We start from the raw sequence: 24,469 nt of genomic DNA on the forward strand, positions 1-24,469 counted from the left end.
AAAATCACTATTCCAGCAGCTTAAATCAAGCTGGGCGTCTTATTTGTGGCTTTGTTCATCCATGCCACATCTGCTTGATATGTATGTCAGTGAACCTGAGTCAAATTTTTACTAGTGTACACAGTATGTTCCTAAAAATACATTTTAAAAAATGGAATGAATGTTTGTCAAGTTGTAGATGTTCTTTCTCTAAGGGGAATGTGAGTCACAATTACAAAATTAAGAGAATTTATAGTTTAGGAATTGTCTTTAATTTTTGTCTTCTTATTACTTGAATACATAGCAGATGAGCTGAATCCCATGCACGCTTAATCTGCAGATATAATTTAACAGCTTTTTTCACATTTAATTATTTACAAATTGTTTCAACTGAATTAGATTTGTAATACTTATTATATTGCTCTTCAACAGAATCAATGATTTTAATTTTCTACTTATTTAAACAAAATAACTAGGAACTCTTCTCTAGGGTTGCCTATAGGGAATAATTTAAAACTTTTGGATCCATAGTCCTTGGGTAAAAATATTTTTAAAAGTAGATTATTTTTATATCAGAGATTAACTTATGAAACTGACAAAACTGTCCTCCTGACCATGCAATCTCTCTCAAGTCATTCTGCACCATTTAAAAAATCAGATGTTGACAGACTCTGGGAGGCCTCACGCCAAGGAGTACTTCCCAGAACTTCTGCTGCCAGTGTCCTTGTCCCCACGGTGAAACAGAGCCACCGCCCGCCTCTGCAGGAGACCTTCAAACACTAGCAGATCATAGGTCTTCAGATTGTGAGGAACTGTACTCGAGAAGCTGTTCTCTAGGACACCTGAGGAGTCTCCTCCGCACTTGTACCTGATTTAGTACCAAGATCATGGACTTCAAGCTGATGCTGGAAGAAGCTGATTGATGCTGAAGTCAGAATCCATACAATTTTGTGATGGTCTAAGTACTCCATCCAATTTTGTGATGGTCTAAGTACTCCAGGCAATCGCCCTGCAGCTGCCAGTGGCTATCTTAAGCCCACACCAGAACAACCACAGTTTCAGCAGGCTCATTTAGAGCTGCAAGGAGGTCGGAGGTGTGTGCTAGGTGTGCATGTAGGAGGTTGTATGCACCACGTGTCTTGGACAAATGCCAAGGTCAGGAAATCTACAGAGGGTAGTCCTAATACTTCCTCTTTGATCTGTGTCAACCTGCCTTTGTGCCACCTGGGGAGGTGCTGCTCCTGCCTGTTGGCATCGCTCCCTCATACCGTCTGTCTTGACTCAGTGCTTATTTATTATTCAATTATTAGAGTTATTGGATGTGTTCATGGCTTATTACCCTCTGGGCGCATTTACAAGCAGGATAGGAAAAACCCACCGCAGCTTAATTTCTGTTGTTACCACGAAATGTGTACTTACTGTGAAACATAGTCTTTGTTTCAAAAAGCTTTTATGGCATATTCAGCCTCTCAAACCTTGATTTTCCTTTTAGGGCTACCTAAAATGTATATATGCATCTTCTGTACAAAATAGGTTAGAAGCAGGCGCTACTGATCAACAGGCTGGGCTAAGAGCCAAGAGCCACAGTTACTGGGAAGAGGACCCCATGAAATAAAACCTGCTCCCTGAAGGTGAAAAACAAAACAAAAAATAAAATAAAATAAAAAATCAGATGTTGAGGAAATAACATTGACACTAGTTTGATTTGGTTTAATAAGACAATTTAGACATTTTCTTTATTGATAGAAATTTAGAAAAAAGGTTAAATAATAAATAAAATAAGATTTTCATAATTCCTTAGAACATGCAATTATATCTTACCTCTGGATTCTTGTGCTTTAATCTACCTGGGAGTTTTTCTTTTTTCCTTGTCTGACTTTCTTAAGTCATAGTTTAGAAATTATTTTTCTGTGACATTTTAAAAGATTGTCCTAGGATTGGGTTTGTTGTCATTCCTATGTATTCCTTTAGGAATCTGTGTGCTAGAACCTGTCAGAGCAGTCACCTGATTGAAAATGATCCATTTTTCTGACTCAACCACTAGATTCTTGAAACTGGTTTCATGTTCACCAAGGTACTCCCAAAGTAAAAAAAAAAAATCTTTAATATATAGTAGTTTTAAAAAATATTCTAATCAAAAAGCATAAATTAAAAAATATTATCTAGACAGATGTTTTAAAGTGATAGATATAGTTATAAAATCTTTTTATAGACTTGGCATTATAAAATGTCATTAGTAATGCAACATATTCCATTGTACTTTATAGCATTACAAAACGCTGATGTAAAATGGGATGTTCCAAGAAAAATGGGCTGTTTCTTTGTTTTTAAAATATAATGGAACACTGATATTTTTTAAATGATTTTTTCTTAATAAAAATAATTTTACTTAAGAATGCAAATCATAAGTATTCCCTCATACATCCTCCTAAATAGTAGAAATATATGAACATTTATTTTTATGTAATTATAATTAAATCACATCCCTGATTTAATATCGATTCCTCTAAGCACATTTTATATATTAACTCATATTATGAATCTATCATTTCTAAAATTGCAACAATTAAAATAGTCCCGTTGCATAATCTATGTTCCTAGGCCTATAATTTGCCAAAAAATTAAACTAGAATTTATTATCATTATTAAACTTAGCAGTAAGTGGTCAGAAAGGCAGTGTCAGTCATATGAGTGAGCTTGTGTAAATGTGCCAATTGAGAATCAGGCAAACAAAGAATTCAGCCCCATCCTTTTACAGATACTGTTCTTAAGAACAGAGAGTGTGGTACGCTCAGCATTAAAAGTATAGTTCCTATCACATTTCCCATCATGTTACAGGTATTCAATTGGTGTTTGTTAAAATAATTCATAAAAATTAAATTCATTGCTTTTCTTAAGGCCTCAGGTTGTCTGTGGTATGAACTCATACTGATTCCCAGTTCAAGCTGTTTTGGCATTCTGTTCTTGGTATTTGAAGTGAGTCTTCTTCCAAGGAATAAAGATAGAAACAGAATGAACAAATTATAGCTAATATTCAAGGAAATATCATTAACTAAAACCATGTAAACTAACCAAAAAGAGCTCCTGCATCTGTCAGACTTGATTGAGATGTGGCAAATACTGCTGTTACTGTTCAAGAGAGCCTGGACAGTAATAGAAAACTGCAGAGATAAAGGGACTATGGCAGATTTGGGAATGAAAGGCTATCCATATGTAAAAGAAAAGTGTCTTCATACTAACTCCATGCCAAACAACCTAAGAAGACTCCCATTCCCAAGTAAAATAAACTACAGATTGAGAATGTGCTAGATATGCCAGCAAAAGTAGTCAGGTAATTGTAACGGTTACACAATTCAGTACAGATGGGTTGTAATATAAGTTAACATTGGCACGCAGGTTTTAGATATCTGTTTTTTCACTTTGATGCCTCTGGCCCTGAGGAATTTCTTCTTTATAGGCTGTCAAATCGTGTTCTGAAACTACATGGTTGAGAGCTAGACCCTGCCGTGTGGCACATTCTCTAAGTTAAAGAAGACCACCTAAGTCCACTTAAGGTACAACCAAGCCATAGTCTCCCAAATTAGAAGCAAATCACATTTCCTGTGTGAAATGTCAAACTATCATCAATGTGAACTCTTCCTGGCTTTCTGTATTCAGTCTGTTGTCCAGAAGGTCCATGGTTTAATCAGTTAAGTCTCTTGCCTAGAACTTTTCTGGCGCCCAATTGGTACAACATTGGGACGTAAAGGATAGTACACCATAAGGGAAATGAGATCTCTTCTGACAAATATCCTTCTTCTGCCTTAAACCCAGGACAGATAAGCTTCCGTATTGTACTTCCTCTCTAGAGGAAAATATGAATGCTCATAAAATTATAATATTCAAAAAGTTAAAGACATGACTCACACAAATTATAACATATAAGTTAAATATGCCAAATATTTTATTCAACCCATTAATAATTGGGGGAAACTGATTCCAACATCATTTCTGTAACTGGGTTTTTATAGACAGGAAAAAAATTGTTAAATTAAGATTGCTCACTACATTAGAACCCAGACTAGTAATGTCCTTCAGGGCAATAAAATCATAGATTATCCTACCATATGTTTGATTCTCTAACAATATTCTACAAGCTAACATTAAACTTTGTAATGACTGACATCCTAGAAAATGAAATAATCCTTAGGTTGGTCTATTAAATCACTATGACAACTAAAGAAAATGCTTTCATCTTCCTTGCTTATTTACACGTCTTAAGAAAATAAATGCACTTTAATGTGGTAATTAAGATACCATATATCTTTGTCTGGAGATAATTTTGCTAAGGATAAGTCCTTTCAGCCTTTTTAATTGACATAACAGTTAGTCCAAACCAGCTTAATTCCTTGCTTTTCAACATGTATGCCCTGTGCTTTCTCTCTCTGTGCCTTTTATTTTCCTGATTTCACTGGAACTATTGAAATGCCCTTTTAAAAACTTGTCTAAACCCTTTCTTCAAGTTTCCTACAAACAGTATTGTAAACTTTTACTTACACTGTCATAAATCTGGGCTATAATAAAATTCTTAATCCTCATTTAATAATGCCTAGAATGACTATTTAACATAAATATTTCTAAACACATATACAAATAAATGAAAATGACAAATCATATATACAATGTTAAGCATGAATCTTTTCTGGATAACAATACATAAAAAGCAGAGAGCAACTGAATAAAATTATTATATAAATTCCCGAACTTCTTATTTTTGATATTTAAGAACACTTAGCCAGCAGTGTCTTTTTGTATTCTGGTCTGGCATCATTTTGCTGATTCTTATTCTAAGGATATTCTTCAATAAAACTTGTGCTGCCTTTATCCCAAACCATTCTCATTTGTGTCACTTCCTTAGGCTAAGTGCTTGCTAGAAACTGGAGAAAATTCTTAATCTATGCATAAGATCAAGTCAAAATTTACTTTCTCTACAGAGTCTTTGTTGATCATGTTCCTCAGAGAGTTTGTTTTCCTCTAACGCAGTATTCTACTTCTTTACAACCTGTGACCATCATCTCCCTCTATTTTCTTCTGGATTCAGCACTGCTGAATTTTGGTTTGTTGCCTACTATCTCCATATTTTGCTCTTTTTACTTATTTTGCATTCACATGGGATTATGCAGGGAACATTATTATTTTTGTTGGACAGAGGCTTTTTTGATCTGGTTACCAAATGGGAACATATTTCTTTAGAAACATGAAACTATATACCATTTAATTTCCTTGGGAAAATTCTATTTTAATGTATCTGAATTTTATTTGAATAATATGAGTGACAGTGTTTCTGTTCTAGAAGATAATAAAACCTCAAAAATACCTAGGAGGAATTATGTTTTTAAATAAAATTAACTTTTGTGCAATAATGTAATAATATATAAATGATTTCTAACGTTATTCTGCTTTTTTCTGACTTCTAAGGAACTTTATTATTACTTGATTGAACTAATTGGTTTGAGAAAAGAATATGAGAAAGCAAGAAGATTAATATTTTCTGAGGATTTGTGATGTACAAGGCATGGGCTAGATCTATGATGTACAAGGCATATCTATTTACTCAATTAATTTTCCCCCAGATCTCTCAGGGGAGGAATTTTTGTCTACCTTTTATAAAAATGTCATATTTTGTAAATAATATCCTGATACAGGACTTCATTCTCTAAACATAGGCTTATGTTAAAGATCAGGTAGGTTTAGAGTAGTGGGAAGGGAGTAAACCCACTTAGTTCTCTGCTATCCCATGAGGGAGTCAGCCAAAAATATATTCCTATATACACATTACCTAGTTTCTTTGATTTGAGAGAGTTTGATATAATTATAAAACATGAATGCTTTGATGTAGCTCATAAATCTTAATAAATGAAGCCTACTGATTAATTTATAGAATGTACAGCCTATCTTCTTAAATCAACAATACTGGACTATTTCATGAGTTGTGAACACTCATCTTCACATCTGGAACTTCATTAGTCAACAAAAGCATCCACTTACCAAGATGCCTTAGATTTGCAAGAGGTGTTCATTATTTACATTCCTAAGTGCTCAGCCTCTCTGAAAGCACCTGACAAGCCAAATAAGGAGGCTATTCCTCATGCAGGAGAGTGTGCAAGCATGGCTTTTGTTCTTTCAATTGCAAGAGATAAATGAAAAAAAAGGGTTCTTGAAAGATTTGTTGAGGTGCAGGTTTTATTTGATAATCAGGCAGCATCTTAGCTGAATAGAAAGAAAATGTACAGCACCTTATATCCTTTATGGGATGAGAATATTTTTTGTCTTCCTCATCCTGAAATGGCCAGTCAAGTTAATTAAAGAGTTCAAAAAGACAGAATGGTATTAGTTTTTAATTTTATTTCTTTTAAACTCTGGTGTAATAAGTAGTTTTACCATATAAAACACTATTTATTTTAGTGGTGATCATTATTGGTATTTATGTATGTCTAAAAGTTTATTCTTTTCATGTTTTATGGCTGGATTATAAGGGCATGTTTTTGTCCGTGATCATGAGTTTATAGAGTTCTGGGAACTAGGCTATATAATTTGGTTTATGGAATGCCAGCAGGGCACCACATATTTATGGACGCTCGATGTGTTATTGTGTTAATGGATAGTATGGTGATGGCTGATGTCTTTTTTATTATCTGTACAGCAGTAATCATCTCTTACTTCTTTAATCTCTCAATGAAACAAAATGACTGTAACAGGAAACTATATGGAATATACATGCTTGCTCAACATGAATATTCATTATATTTTGTAGAATATGAGCAAAAATATTTATAAATTATCCTCAGGAGTTAAAAAAATAACAAAATAATACATAAGTCTGACAGCACACTGAAAAATATACTGTCAAAGCCTAAACTTTATGTTTTATGATATATTTATTAACAGAATATCTGTATCTCGGTTCGCTGAGAATCCGCTGTGATAAAATAGTAAGTGAAAGAAAATGAGTAGCATGTAACTGACTTTTTCAAATAAACCTAATTAGAAGTAAAATAGCCACAGAGTAATGCATATGAATGCTGTAATCAAAAAGAATAGTGCAAATAATCTTACAAAAGTTGCAGAGAGATTTGGTCAGAAATTTATTGTTGGTGAAATGAGGAGCCATGACTAAATTTCAATTCCTGAGTCTACTAACAGCAGAACAATACAAAATATGTTTCTTCTGACAATTTTAAAAATCATTATGCAAATGTGTACATAAAGTACTTAACAAAAGTTACAAAAATATTGATAACAAAATTATTAATAATTTGCTCTACTTGAGTAAGCATGCAGGATAATCTTTATCAATTAGAAAAACAGACAAGAAAGTGTTTTTTCAAAACAACTAATGTCCTACCCAAGCTAATATCCATCATTTTATATGAGGAATACCTACAAATATTTTTTCCTCAGCTTTTTAACTCTGCAGTACTGATCATCTTCTATCAGCTTAGCTTTTTGGAAATACATTTTGGATACCCAGACACTAGTCTCTGAAGGCCACCTTATGTGGAGCTAAGTTATTTTAGAATATTTAAAAGGTACCTTAAAATCATAATATTGTATTTTTAATAGTTTATTGAAGACTCTTTTAAATGAAATGGTGTTAAACTTACATTTAATTTTAACTTAGGAATTAGCTTTAGGAAGTTCCTGGACTGGGTTCTGAAAAGGATTAATTAACTCCTCTTCCTGACACCCCACAGGGCAATTTCTTACAATTCTAACTATACAGATGCGATTTGGAAATGCACAAGGAGAAAGAATAGAGCAGAAAGAACCCTTTCCTGAGCACCTCCAACCTGAGGACCTCTTATACCAAAAGCCTATTTTTGATAATTGGGGGAAAAAAATAGAGGGGAGTGACTGGACTTCAGCTGTAGAAACCTCTTGTTCACTGCTGTCAGGAGGAAGTACAGGCCTTGTACTGCTGCCTGCATGTGTCGCTTCATTTCTTTCGAAATTCCCTTTACCCGATCCGACTTTTTAAATGTATAAACATATCTATAGGAAATGTATTAAGCATTATTCTTTTCTTCTCATATATTCATATACCTAATATTTTTTTGGTAATTTTATTCTAGTTCAGCATTCAACTTTGTTTCATTCTTTTATCTGTCTTTTGCTGATATTTTACACTTTTATATTATTTATTGTGGATTCATATTATATACTTAATTTAAACCTATATTTAATATTTAACATAGTAATAACATTATTTTGATTCATATTGATATCTGATCAAATATAAAGTAGGAGGCTATGAGATAAGAAAATAGTCCATATTCTATGTGAGAGAGGCAAAGACTGCTCCTGCTCAAGTCTTTTTTATAACCCATAAGGCAGATTTCTGTAAATGAGAAAACAGTTTTCTTTCTGGATGGGTGCAGCCCTGCCCTGGATGACTTGGTGAATAGACAGTATTTTGCATACAGGTAAATGGTACCGGGGGCAAGCCTTACAATGCAGAGCACACGCTTGGTTCTTCCTCTTTCATCCCCCTTGGTCAGGAACCCCTGTGTAATGCACAAGCTGCATAAATGTGCATGATCATCAGGCTTGCAGAACCTGCACCAATTTCTTCCTCAGAGACCTCCCTCCTTGTCTAAGCATAATCTAAAAGTAAAAGCTAGCAATGTTATGAAATTACTTAGACTGCAAACTGTATTAGTTTATCAGGTCAAAATTTCTACTTCCACTCAAACTCCATATACACCTTCTTAGGATTTCCCTCTCCAACTGCAGGAGAACTCTATGCTTCTCTTGGTATCAGTACCTCAGACCCGAGGGAACAGTTTTGTCACCTTATGTCTCATTTACTGAACGTCCTTGTAGGGTCTGTGGTAGCACTTAGGACCTAGAATGTAAGCTCTCTGAAAAGACCTTAGCACAGAATGAAATAGAATGCAGATGTGTTCAAGAGGTGAGTTCTCAATGTAAGCTCAGTTGTAATCACTGTAAGCCATTAGATAGCTGAACTTTCTGAGTGGAATTCCCAGGAGAAAGACATGAGGGTGGCATAATGAAAACTGAAATCTGCTCTCTAATTTTGTTAATTTCCTTTTTTCTTCGTCACTTCCTTTTTACTAAGACAAAGTTCAGTTCACTTGCAACAAAATAAATTAAGGAAATACATTTTCCCCAGACTTTGCTTCATTTTGTTCTACCAACCTCTTCCAAAATAGGACACCTCTTATGGCAGATGCGTGTCCTCTTATTTAAATGTTCTTACACTTGGAAGTCCGTAACTTTCTCTGATCCTCACTATCAACTTAATAAATTCCTCACTTATATTGCTCACCTTTCCTTAAACTTTTGCAGTCCTCTGAACACATTTTTTTCCTACTCTTCTAAGAACTTGCTGTATTGTTTGTCCTTCTTCCGTTGATATAGTTCAAAACCCCCCTCTCCTGTAGCTGCCTCTGTCAGGCTGGAACTGCTAGTTCCAGTAACATTAATGGAGAACTTGCAAAGTAGCTACCTTCTGCCAAAGTCTCTTCCACCTTTAACAACAAAAACAACAACAACATCATACATGATAAATATTACTTTTATCCTTCCTGGAGGTAATGTTCCACTTCCTTTGACCATGCCAACCTTACTGAAAGAGAAATTAACTCTCCCCATTCCAGTTCCTTTCTACTCTCAATACCACGTGTAAAATTCACCTAACTCTCGAATATTTTTATATCTGGAGGTTGCATTTCATTCTTTATTTGGTTCATTTGCTTGGGGTATTTATAACAAAATCTCTCTTTTTTTGAAATGCCCTTCTTTTCTGGTTTTTATGAGGCCAGACTGTCTCTGGGTCATCTTTGTATAACGTGACTATACAACCTCACTCTCCAACGGGCAATTTTTGCCTTTGTTCAACTGTAAAGCGTTTCTGCATTATGTTTTCTCTTAGACCTTATTCTCTTCAAACTGTGTTCTTTCCTTGCATGCTCCAGAAAGTGTCAATAATCATGAAGCAAAGAGAACTCTGTATTCTCTGTCTTTGCACACTTCAAAAAGAGTGAGAATAAGCATGTCTTAGTATAAAGTAGTAATTTTTATTTTAGTGGTTAATATTTGAAATGTTTAATAAGGATCATTTAAAATGATTACTCACATCTGTATGCCTTTAAGGTTATGTATGGGAATGACACTAATGATGAAGGCTTTATAAAGATTAAGTTTCTCTCGTTTTTAAAGAGTTCTTGTCTTTCCTACCAGTTCTATTGGCAGTGACTAATTTTAAATCCTATATTAAATATAGACTGTGTAGTTCAAAAAGGAAATGCTTAGTATCTCAGATATTGGTCACTCACCCTTAGGTACGCATTTATTTTCTGCTTCTGCAGATTACTGAACTGGCTAATTACCTACAAAACACTGTGTCAAGAATTCATTTCTGCTAAAAGCTGATAATGTTTGAGTAGGAATAAGTGTTTATCTACAAGATGATTTTGAAGAATCAAAATGCCCTGTATATGTCTTTTCATAACAAATAAAAGAAAGGAATAAAAATCACAAACAAAAGCTTCTAGTAGCAGTGCTTCCTCTGTCCACAAGTGGCCTTGCTCATGACAGCATGGATTAACAGTCACCAAAGCCGGATGTAAACTTCATTTGATGAAATAAAGAGCTGGTTTATGAATATAAGAACGTAAAAGTCGAGCATTAACTGAATGGAATGGAGTTATCTTCTAGATAAGAAAGAATTATAAAATTTTTACTTTGCTTCAAGAAAAAGAGAAAAAGTTTTTTTTTTTTTAATCTTAAGACATTCTTCAAAATTCTGACATTAGTAAAAAACGCACCTGCTTGGAAAACAGTGACATGTTGGTCAATGGTTAAATAATATTTCTTTTGATATGATTTTGCAGGTTAAATCAATATTTATCTGAAGCTTGAAGTTCATGTTTATTAGAAGTTTATTTGAAGCCTGCAAGAGCCAGAAGGACTCTGTCATATACTGTCTTCTGTGGCTTATGTTTTTTTTGAACTAGGGAGAGACGTGAGCACATAGTCTGTTATGGTAGCTTGTGCACAAAGACTCTAACAGGAAAGATGTGGGTGCCTGTGTGGGGAAAGGTTTAGAAAATTTGACATATTTTCTGTGAATGTTAAGAACTTATATTATTGGAGTTTTGTATTTCCAAATTCAATTTAAGAGACAGATATATCTCTACATGTTATGAGAGTGATTGAAACATAGTTGAAATAAATAGGAAATTTTTAAAAAATGAATCAATTTAATAGAAATAATGCTGTTCTTTCTAATGAAGACATGATATTATCCTCTCATTTTTAAGTGAAGAAAGTAGGATCTCCAGTGTAGTACCTATACGACTGATTCTATCGTTTCATTACCTGATATGAAGCTTATAGCATAAAACTATTGAGATCTCATATACATAACTAATTAAACCCATCTCCTCAACAAATTAGTTTTTGATATTGAACATCTAAATAGATGCAAATTTGACAATGTAAGTGCCCATTTAGACATGGAGTATGGTCATTCATGGTGGTGATGAATGCAGGAAAACCAAAGGCCTAGATGGAGTAGAAGGGCAGAGTTATGAGTGTCTCTTCATGGGAGGTACACTATGGTTCTTAGAAAAATGAAGGGAAGCACAAAAGTCCATCTTGGGGGAACACTTAGAGATGCTGTCATTATCATACCAGCTTCCTTTAACGACTTTCAGCTCAAATTTTAATGATGTAAAAACCATTGCTAGTTTTAATGGGTTCAGCATCATTAGTGAGCCAAGTATAACATAGTTTATGGCTCAGTGCCAAAAGCATGTGTTATAGTTGGTTTGTACATTCTCACTACTGAGGAGGTTCTTTAAAGTCAAACCTACAGCTGGAGACATCCACATTGATGTAGAAAATTTCATTAAATGAAGCTCTTTCTCTTTCACCAGAACAAACAAAATACACGATACCATCAGTGAGAACACTGAGACTGTTGATCTCCTCTACGTTTCTTGTGAATTTGATAAACTCACCATTTCTTACAGTATCTAGGCCACAATAGCTACTGAGCACCTCTGTGAAGGGATTTACTTTATCATTCTACCATTATCCACTCTTATGCAATTCTTCCATTTCCCCTCAAAATCTGGATAAAAATATGCTAGTTTTGGTAACATTTCACTGAAAAAAAATACAATATTTAGGTTTCCTTATATTCTAAATATAAGCTGCATGAATATAACTTCACAAACTAGAAGAATAAAATGAGACTCATTTTCCATTTAAATTAGAGTTATTTTCTGTGGCAGCAACTAAGAATGTTAAGAAATATAGAGTTTTACAACCAGATATTCATGAGAAAATTTTTTTCCACAGAAATGCACTACACCCCAAGCCTAGATATAGTGCCAGTATTTAATATAAATACATGCTAGAATGAACAAAAGTGAATGCAAAGATGCTTAATAATGGTTAAAGAGAAACCCTTCCACAATAATGTGTATGTGTGTGTTTGGGTGAGAAAGAATATCCTTTCTGGGGCTGCATTGAACTGTCTACCCTCATATGGTTTTCCAGTACCAACTTCATAAGAGATTATTTTTTTCTTTTTATCTTGGAGAATTATTTGACACATTGTCTCAAATAACCAGTAACCTCTAAACACTTTTAATTACCTTACATTCAGGGTTAGAAAACGTGAGGAGGCATATTTTTTGAATGTTATTTGTAGATTTTTGAGCTATTATGGACCCAACATACTTCATTAAGATATGACGCAATTGAAAATTATTATGTACCAATTTAGAATCTGTTTTTTTCCCAAATTCATTGATCATGCTTTTCCAAACCCCTTTAAATTCAATTAAGTTGTCAAGATTTACCTGCTTCTCGAGGTAATTTATACTCCTGAATACACTAAAACATCCTCAAACATCAGTGTTTGCAAGGAGGCTTGGGTTTCAGACGTTTTCCAAGGCATCTTTACATTTTAAACATATCCCATTGGCCAGATGAATGTGTTTATCCACTTCCCTAAGCTAAAAGTATCTTCTAATCTGAAACTAAACTAGCTTGCTACTAAGCAATCCAGGACATTCTGTACACAGTAGAATTTAAATAAACCAATCTTTTGCGATAATCGGCACACATGTTAATTTTCTCTGATTTCTTCTGCCCTAAAACAGTTCACAATTAACATGAACTTGGTTCTTTGAGATAATGCTATTAATTAGTAATTCTTTAATCAGGTCCTTCATATAATTGACTTTCCTTGGCAAAAATAATTACTGTAGAACATTGCCCCATCATTCTGGGGCCTTGGAAATATTAGATGTTACCTACCACTCTGGCAAAGTCTATATCACATCACAATAATAAAAGATAAAAATGGCCCTCAGCTAAATTTTTGTAGGCATTGCAAAATCATAAGAACTAAAGCCGCTCAAATCAGTCCCTTTTTCTTTTACCTGTGTGACCTAATCAGCTAGTGTAAGAGAGAAATTCCTCTTCCCACCCTGCAGCCTCTATGTCTTGCTTTGCCAGCATACACTATATGTGTAGCTCAGTTTGAAGTACTTACCAATCACTGGCATAATAGCAGGCCAAAACTTTATACATTCCCAATTCTATCAGATTATACAATGGAACATACGCACATGTATCCATTTCCACAAAGCAGTTTTATAAGTTGGTTCTAGGTTCTCTTTTACCTTTGTTAGTTGGGGGTAACCTAAGCCCATAACACATCTACAATCTCTAAATAATTTTACTTATTCAAAATTTTACTAGAATGTAAATTCCTGAACTTTCAGAGAATGTCCCATTTGGACTTTTTCTCCTTTCCTAATACTGCTTCTTCATTATCTCCATAGAGTCCTTCTTTTATTTTTCCTTCTACTCCAATATATCCATCTCCTATTAAAAGAAAACAAAATAAGAACCAAACAAACAAAAAACAAAACTTGAAAATATCTTAAAGAACTCAGCAGTTTCCAAGATTCCTCTTTGATCTTATAAATTATACAGGACTGACAATCTTCCATAAATTTCGTCCTGACAGATTCTGCTCCCAGAGAGAAGGAAATGGTAACTTTAGGTCCCAGGGGCATGCAGGGTCAGAAAACTTGGAGTTGCAGTTTGCTGTTTCTCCCAAATAACTAAAAGACTCAAATACATTTATCATTACTAAGCTACTTTTTGAGGCCAAGTTCTTTAAGGATTCACAAACAAAAAATGATTTATACTCCTCTTGTTACATAATCTTAAACTCCTACCAAAAAATGTCCTTCACCCTTTCTACCAAGGTCACTCTGAAAGGTGCTGTGCTGATTAGTTCTCTCCATTTATAAATTCACCTTTGGATTGCAGGTTGTTGGTCAGGGAAAAGACCAGGGAAGGTCAATAGGATTCACACCACATTACTACAAGTGAGGCGGGTATTAGTGATAGTTGCAAATGTTACCAGAATGGGAAACCAAAAACTTGTCTTTATTTATAGGTGAGTATCTAGTATATCAATATTCTGCACTTGCTAAAAGTAAAAACAAAAATGAAATAAAAGCTAACAACTAAAGTTCAGAATTTTTTTTCAGATGAGTGGATTTTTCCATTTTCTTTGACTATATCTAGATTATTCATTGTATTGTGTTTTTATTTCTCTCCTGCTGTGTGGCAGGCCTCAAAACTAACAGACTTCCCCAAACGTATTTTCTCTGATGAGAGGCATAACATTTTAGTTCACACAGGAATTAGGCACAATGAAGTTTGAAAACAATAAAAAATGTAAATATAGGCAGTTTTCTGAATGAAAGATATTGGATTCTGTCCAAGCTAAATATGAGGTCATTAACCAACTAACAGAGTTCTTAAGTGAGATGAGGCTGTGAGCAGTTATAAGATGTACAGGAGAATAATTATTAGTGTTTTTTAATTAAACAATTTTATTTTCTCCAGAAAAGCTTTTTTAAAAATCACATATGTATTATTTTTTAAGCTGTTTCAATCCCTTGTGAGAATTTTAAGTCAAGACTCAAATTCTTTCTTTTCTGGGATTAAACTTTCAGCACAGAATACCTTCAGTAGGCAAACAAGAGGTACAAACATAATGGCTTAGTTTTATTAAAAAAAAAGACAACAAACTAACATATATTTTAGGCTAGATGTATAAATAAGATAATGATTGATATGCTTTATCATCTATTTGTTTTTTATCATCAAAAATGAAATGACTTTTCTCTCATAATTTTCTTGCATGTTTCTGTGATAATAAAAATATTCATGTCATTAGTTGTTAAAGATGACATAATCATAGTGAAAATTAAAAGAACTGGAACTCAAAATCAAATGCATATTTTCTACTTGATAAAAATTTTTCCCATGGAGAAAAGAAAGGAAATGAAGTTCTGCCTGCATTTTAAGATGCCCCTATATATACTATACATATATACTAGAATTAAATAATTAAGTTATATTTATAAATTTCTTTATACCATCTATATAAACATATATATACTTTCTTTATACTTATATATATATGTGTGTGTATTTATATGTATATATAACTGGTATAAAGAAATTTGTCAAGAAGGATGTGGAATCCAAAACCCATAAAAACACAATAGTTATATGTGGACAGAGGGTTAACACATGTCTTTCCTCTACTATAAGCACAATTGATCTGGTTAACTACTTAGCTTTGCTCCTCTGATAACCTCATAAGGTGCTATATGACTAAGAAACTAAGTGGAATTATTTCTGTAAAAAGACACTTAATGGGGAAGTTGCAGCTGGCCTGGGAGAACCACAGATACCTAAGAGTAAGCCACAGCTTTGAGATTTTCTGAGCATGGTGATACTTGTAACTGGGTCTGCCCCTCGAGGGAGCCCAAAACTGGTTTTCAGGCATAGTGACTCCTTTCAAAAATAAGACATCTAAGCCAAGGCTTCTCCTGAGAAAGATTTATTATAAAAGTTTAAGAGGATATTGAAAAATATCATATACTTATCATTTAGTTAAAAATAAATCTTAGCTCCAAAACAAGTTGCCGTGGAGAATAATGCAAACATGCTTTCAACAAATATTTACTGAATTTCTGCGTCATGTGCTAGGGGAAAGATATATACATTAATATTTAAAATATGCAATTAAAACATAGAAAAGAAAGGCAATATTTTTTCCAAAGGTAGCAACCTAAATTTACAGCCAGAGGTAGGTTACTGCATTCTTGCACACCAGAATATCATGAAGCTTATAACAGCATTTATAGCAAATATTTTATAGCATGAGGAATTGTTCAATTAAGAAATAGAGGAATATTTTTAATTTAAATATACATAAACCTGATACCTTCATTTTGAAAAGACAAAATGGAAATATAGAAATGTGTCAACAATATTATTCCCCGGTGAGTGAGATTAAAAATAGGTTCATTTATTTTTTGCTTGTTTATTTATATGACAGTATGCGCATAATTGTTCAAAATAAATCGATTTCAGTTATACCGTATGACAGTGAATATTAGAGTTGTATAGTTTAGTGTTGAGCAATATGACAAATATTACATATATTTGACAATGGAATTGAAAACTGAGTAATTCTACATTTTATTATTAATTGAAGTGTTTCGCAAGAGGTGTTTGAGTATAGTGTTACATGGTCTTAATGAGTATGATGGCAAGCTTAGCAGCTGTCTCCAAAGGACAGTAAAAACTTATACATTAATTCAAATGCAATCTAATACAAATAATTGGAGTCTGAGTTGGAGTATTAAAATTTCACAAAATGTCAAGCTCTCTTAGAAGTAAGTCTTTAAGTTCTTTGTATTTTTGACAATTAATAAATACTAAAATAAAATCAAGGTATAAATGAAAACAGTTTAAACATTCAAATTTTCATTTCTACTACAATTTTTGGTGTTATGGATTGGAAATATGACATTTATGAGTCATAATAATTTAACAGATAATTGTACTACATATTAAGTTCATTAGCTTGTTACAAATTCATTGAGATTTATAATGTAGATTTAATATTGTGACCCTCAATTTAGAGTTACTCATGTACTTAGGCTTAATGTGTATTCTGGAGACTATTAATTATAAAAAGGATGGTTAAATTCAATACATAGTTCATAGACTCTTAGTATCACTCCCATATGACACTTTCCTGTCGTTAAATTAATGATCATATGGATAGATAACTTATTTTACTCATTTTTGGAAAACTGCATTAGTACATGGGATAAACACAATGTCTTTTTCTTTTTGGTCCACGTTTTTCTAATATACTTTATGTTTGATTTTTTATTTGTTAAATTTATGAACATCTGGTTAGAGAAGTAGGATTTATTTTCTTTGTCTGTCCCACCAGAAAGGTTGTGAGCATGTGTCTAAATCTAGATACACTTAGAGTCCATGCTTTAATTCTGATAAAACAAGCACACAAATAAAATAACATACTGAGTCCCTCCCATCAGGAAATGTCCACAAGCCTCTTAGATAGCCTCATCCACCAGAGGGCAACAGCAGAAGCAAGAAGAAATACAATCCTGCAGCCTGTGGAACAAAAACCGCATTCACAGAAAGATAGACAAGATGAAAAGGCAGAGGGCTATGTACCAGATGAAGGAACAAGATAAAACCCCAGAAAAACAACTAAACGAAATGGAGGTAGGCAATCTTCCAGAAAAAGAAATCAGAATAATGATAGTGAAGATGATCCAGGACCTTGGAAAAAGAATGGAGGCAAAGATCGAAAAGATGCAACAAATGTTTACCGAAGACCTAGAATAATTAAACAACAAACAAAAAGAGATGAACAATACAATAACTGAAATGAAGAATACACTAGAAGGAATTAATAGCAGAATAACTGAGGCAGAAGAACGGATAAGTGACCTGGAAGACAGAATGGTGGAATTCACTACTGCGGAACAGAATAAAGAAAAAAGAATGAAAAGAAATGGAGACAGCCTAAGAGACCTCTGGGACAACATTAAATGCAGCAACATTCACGTTTTAGGGGTCCCAGAAGGAGAAGAGAGAGAGTAAGGACCTGAGAAAATATTTGAAGAGATTATAGTCGAAAACTTCCCTAACATGGGAAAGGAAATAGCCACCCAAGTCCAGGAAGCACAGAGAGTCCCATACAGGGTAAACCCAAGGAGAAACACGCCGAGACACATAGTAATCAAAGTGGCAAAAATTAAAGACAAAGAAAAATTATTGAAAGCAGCAAAGGAAAAATGACAAATAACATACAAGGGAACTCCCATAAGGTTAACAGCTGACTTCTCAGCAGAAACTCTACAGGCCAGAAGGGAGTGGCATGATATACTTAAAGTGATGAAAGGGAAGAACCTACAACCAAGATTACTCTACCCAGCAAGGATCTCATTCAGATTTGTTGGAGAAATCAAAAGCTTTACAGACAAGCAAAAGCTAAGAGAACTCAGCACCACCAAACCAGCTCTACAACGAACGCTAAAGGAACTTCTCTAAGTGGGAAACACAAGAGAAGAAAAGGACCTAAAAAAGCAATCCCAAAACAATTAAGAATATGGTCATAGGAACATACATATCGATAATTACCTTAAACGTGAATGGATTAAATGCTCCAACCAAAAGACACAGGCTTGCTGAATGGATACAAAAACAAGACCCATATATATGCTGTCTACAAGAGACCCACTTCAGACCTAGGGACACATACAGACTGAAAGTGAGGGGATGGAAAAAGATATTCCATGCAAATGGAAATCAAAAGAAAGCTGGAGTAGCAATGCATATATCAGATAAAATAGACTTTAAAATAAAGAACGTTACAAGAGACAAGGAAGGACACTACATAATGATCAAGGGATCAATCCAAGAAGAAGATATAACAATTATAAATATATATGCACCCAACATAGGAGCACCTCAATACATAAGGCAACTGCTAACAGCTCTACAAGAGGAAATCGACAGTAACACAATAATAGTGGGGGACTTTAACACCTCACTTACACAATGGACAGATCATCCAAACAAAAAATTATTAAGGAAACACAACCTTTAAATGACACAATAGACCAGATAGATTTAATTGATATTTATAGGACATTCCATCCAAAAACAGCAGATTAAACTTCCTTCTCAAGTGCACATGGAACATTCTCCAGGATAGATCACAACTTGGGTCACAAATCAAGCCTCAGTAAATTTAAGAAAATTGAAATCATATCAAGCATGTGTTCTGACCAAAACGCTATGAGATTAGAAATCAATTACAGGGAAAAATACGTTAAAAACACAAACACATGGAGATTAAACAATACATTACTAAATAACCAAGAGATCACTGAGGAAATCAAACAGGAAATCAAAAAACACCTAGAGACAAATGACAATGAAAACACGACAATCCAAAACCTACGGGATGCAGCAAGAGCAGTTCTAAGAGGGAAGTTTATAGCTATACAAGCCTACCTCAAGAAACAAGAAAAATCTCCAATAAACAATCTAACCTTACACCAAAAGGAACTAGAGAAAGAAGAACAAACAAAACCCAAAGTTAGCAGAAGGAAAGAAACCATAAAGATCAGAGCAGAAATAAATGAAATAGAAACAAAGAAAACAATAACAAAGATCAATAAAACTAAAAGCTGATTCTTTGAGAAGATAAACAAAATTAATAAACCATTAGCCAGACTCATCAAGAAAAAGAGGGAGAGGACTCAAATCAATAAAATCAGAAATGAAAAAGGAGAAGTCACAACAGACACTGCAGAAATACAAAGCATCCTAAGAGACTACTACAAGCAACTCTATGCCAATAAAATGGACAACCTGGAAAAAATGGACAAATTCTTAGAAAGGTATAACCTTCCAAGACTGAACCAGGAAGAAATAGAAAATATGAACAAACCAATCACAAGTAATGAAATTGAAACTGATTAAAAATCTTCCAACAAACAAAAGTCCAGGACCAGATGGCTTCTCAGGTAAATTCTATCAAACATTTAGAGAAGAGCTAACACTCATCCTTCTCAAACTCTTCCAAAAAATTACAGAGGAAGGAAAACTCCCAAACTCATTCTATGAGGCCACCATCAACCTGCTACCAAACCCAGACAAAGATACTACAAAAGAAGAAAATTACAGACCAATATCACTGATGAATATAGATGCAAAAATCCTCAACAAAATACTAGCAAACAGAATCCAACGACACATTAAAAGGATCATACACCATCACCAAGTGGGATTTATCCCAGGGATGCAAGGATTCTTCACTATATGCAAATCAATCAATGTGATACACCATATTAACAAATTGAAGAATAAAAACCATATGATCACCTCAATAGATGCAGAAAAAGCTTTTGACAAAATTCAACACCATTTATGATAAAAAGTCTCCAGAAAGTGGGCATAGAGGGAACCTTATTCAACATAATAAAGCCCATATACAACAAACCCACAGCAAACATCATTCTCAATCGTGAAAAACTGAAAGCATTTCCTCTAAGATCAGGAACAGGACAAGGATGTCACTGTCACCACTGTTATTCAACATAGTTTTGGAAGTCTTAGCCATGGCAGTCAGAGAAGAAAAAGAAATAAAAGGAATACAAATTGGAAAACAAGAAGTAAAACTGTCACTGTTTGCAGATGACATGGTACTATACATAGAGAATCCTAAAGGTGCCACCATCCAGGCTGCCATGCACTTCCCTGGTGGTCCATTGGTTAAGGATCCGCCTTTCAGTGCAGGGGACGTGGGTTCGAACCCTGGTTGGGGAACTAAGATTCCCACATGCTGCAGTGCAACTAAAGATGCCACCAGAAAACTACTAGAGCTAATCAATGAATTTGGTAAACTTGCAGGATAGAAAAGTAATGCACAGAAATTTCTTGCATTCCTATATACTAATGATGAAAAATCTGAAAGAGAAATTAAGAAACACTCCCATTTACCATTGCAACAAAAAGAATAAAATACCTAGGAATAAACCTACCTAGGGAGACAGAAGACCTGTATGCAGAAAACTATAAGACACTGATGAAAGAAATTTAAGATAATACCAACAGATGGAGAGATATGCCATGTTCTTGGATTGGAAGAACTAATATTGTGCAAATGACTATACTACCCAAAGCAATCTACAGATTCAGTGCAATCCCTGTCAAATTACCAATGGCATTTTTTACAGAACTAGAACAAAAAATCTTAAAATTTGTATGGAGACACAAAAGACCCTGAATAGCCAAAGTAGTCTTGAGGGAAAAAAGCAGAGCTGGAGGAATCAGACTCCCTGACTTCAGACTACTACAAAGCTACAGTAATCAAGACAATACAGTACTGGCACAAATACAGAAATATAGATCAATGGAACAGGATAGAAAGCCCAGAGATAAACCCACGCACCTATGGTCAACTAATCTATGACAAAGGAGGCAAGGATATACAATGGAGAAAAGGCAGTCTCTTCAATAAGTGGTGCTGGGAAAACTGGACAGCTACATGTAAAATAATGAAATTAGAGCACTCCCTAACACCATACACAAAAGTAAACTCAAAATGGATTAGAGACCTAAATGTAAGACGGGGCACTATAAAACTCTTAGAGGAAACATAGGAAGAACACTCTTTGACATAAACCACAGCAAGATCATTTTTGATCCATCTCCTAGAGTAATGGAAATGAAAACAAAAATAAACAAATGGGACTTAACGAAACTTAAAAGCTTTTACACAGCAAAGGAAACCATAAACAAGATGAAAAGACAATCCCCAGAATGGGACAAAATATTTGCAAATGAATCAACAGACAAAGGATTAATCTCCAAACTATATAAACAGCTCAATACTAAAAAAACAAACAACCCAATCCAAAAATGGGCAGAAGACCTAAATAGACATTTCTCCAAAGAAGACATACAGATGGCCAAGAAACACATGAAAAGCTGCTCAGCATCACTAATTATTAGAGAAATGCAAATCAAAACTACAATGAGGTATCACCTCCCTCCAGTTAGAATGGGCTTCCTCAGAAAATCTACAAACAACAAATGCTGGAGAGGGTGTGGAGAAAAGGGAACCCTCTTGCACTGTTGGTGGGAATGTAAATTGATACAGCCACTATGGAGAACAGTATGGAGGTTCCTTAAAAAACTAAAAATAGAACTACCATATGACCCAGCAATCCCACTACTGGGCATATACCCAGAGAAAACCATCATTCAAAAAGACACATGCACCCCAATGTTCATTGCAGCATTATTTACAATAGCCAGGTCATGGAAGCAACCTAAATGCCCATCGACAGACGAATGGGTAAAGAAGATGTGGTATGTATATACAATGGAATATTACTCAGCCATTAAAAGGAACGAACTTGGGTCATTTGTAGAGACGTGGATGCATCTAGAAACTGTCATACAGAGTGAGGTAAGTCAGAAAGCGAAAAACAAGTATCGTATATTAACACATATATGTGGAACCTAGAAAATGGTACAGATGAACCAGTTTGCAGAGCAGAAATTGAGACACAGAATTTGAGAATAAATGTATGGACACCAAGGGGGGAAAGCAGCAAGGGGGTGGTGGTGGTGTGATGAATTGGGAGATTGGGATTGACATGTATACAGTGATGTGTATAAAGTGGATGACTAATAAGAACCTGCTGTATAAAAAAATAAATAAAATTAAATTAAAAAAAAATAAAAGGCATACATGTAGGAAAATTAGAAACAAAACTTTCTCTATTTGCATGTGAAAACAACAACAAAAAATTAGTATTCATTAAAATGTCATTACATTTGGAAATTAATTGGTCAGATTATCTCTTTTTGCAAGAATTCTCGAATATGTATGATTGCCAAGAAATCATTGCCAGTCATAAATGAGTTGCAAATAATTTCCATTGGAAACTTACAAAAATCCTTTAATTCAATTAATATTAAATTAATGTGGGGTATATGTTTATGTCAATGTGTTTGATAGGAAGTAGAGGATGGTCTTGAAAAGTTTGAAAACTTACAGGCAGCAAAGGACTTAAATGCTGAACAAAGATTTGGTCGCCCAAAGTCCTCTGGGCCACGAGGGGGTAGGTGCTTTCTGAGATATTGAAGCATGCCAGTTGTTAAGTAAGGAGGGGTATTAGCAAGGGTCCACCAGGGTCACTTTAAACCCATACACTACCTCTGTGTGATTTAGAAAAAGGTGACCCTCCCAAGCAGTTGCAGTCACAGCCAAAGCACAGAGCATGATAAACTGGGAGTGGACTAGATTTCAACCTCTATGCATCTCCTGGGCTAGATGCTCTTATTCAGGACACAACGCACACATGCACTCAGGGCAGCCATGAATACTCTGCTGTGGAAGTGTCTGAGTTTGTGTAGTAATTGTTGGCTACTCCGTGGCTCACCTTCCTGCCCATAGTTCTGAAACCTTAACCAAGTGTTCATGGAAAGTTTTGGCCTGGTCCCTGTTTTGCTGTAGGAAACTGATGGAAAGAACTAAAAAAAAAAAAAAAAAAAAATACTGAAAACCTACGGCAATTTCAGATATTTTAAAAATTAACAAAGAGGTTGCTGCTCTTAACAAAGTAAGGCCCAATCTGTTTCAGTTGTGGAATAGAACACACAAGTAATTTATAGTCAAAAATGAAGTCACAGCCTGTGGAACATTAGCACAAGATACAGGAAATGGTGTTAGACTTCAGGCAACAAGAATAGCTGATAAATAGCAAGAGAATTAAACTTTGAGTAAAGAGGGCCTGAAATAGCTGATTGTCACACACAGGGTATATAAAGTTGTGTATTTGCACAGAGAGATGATAGGAGGAAGAGAGAAACCAGGTGGACTTGAGTCTAGCCACTAGGCTCTGTAAGTATAATATAATTACAGGATGAAATTTTGAGTTACTAATAGAAACCATGGTTCTGAATTGGGCTCTTAGGGGACAAGGGGAAGGGAATCAATAAACGAACAAGGAAAACAACTATAAAACATATTATATCTATAACAGTAAGCCACAGTTTATTTTTATATATGAAAAGGTAAATCCTTAAGATAAAATAGCCAATTCTATTAAGGATAATAATACTAAGAAAGACACAATGGTATAGATAGGTAGGATATAAATTCATTCTTAAAGAAATGCAAGTATTAGCTGCAGCTCAAAATGAATTTTAAAAATATGCTTTAGATTTTAAAAGCTGTAAAGAAATAAACTATATAATAAAGAAATAAATTAATAAGAACATAGGCACATGAGACAAGAACATTTGAATACACACACACACAAAACAATTAGATGAGGACAAAAACAAATACATTTATTAAATGGAAGCAAAACAAAACAAAATGTATTCAATAGGATAATTTCTATATTGGACACAGTAAAGGAAAGAAATCTTAAGACAGTGCCTATAAAACATCAATAAATCTGCACAGAGAACCAGAACCAAGTATGAAGTTAAGGGATATACAGTGAGTGACTTTAACATA

Source organism: Balaenoptera acutorostrata, chromosome 18 (genome assembly GCF_949987535.1).
Source record: "Balaenoptera acutorostrata chromosome 18, mBalAcu1.1, whole genome shotgun sequence".
Taxonomy (NCBI): Eukaryota; Metazoa; Chordata; class Mammalia; order Artiodactyla; family Balaenopteridae; genus Balaenoptera; species Balaenoptera acutorostrata.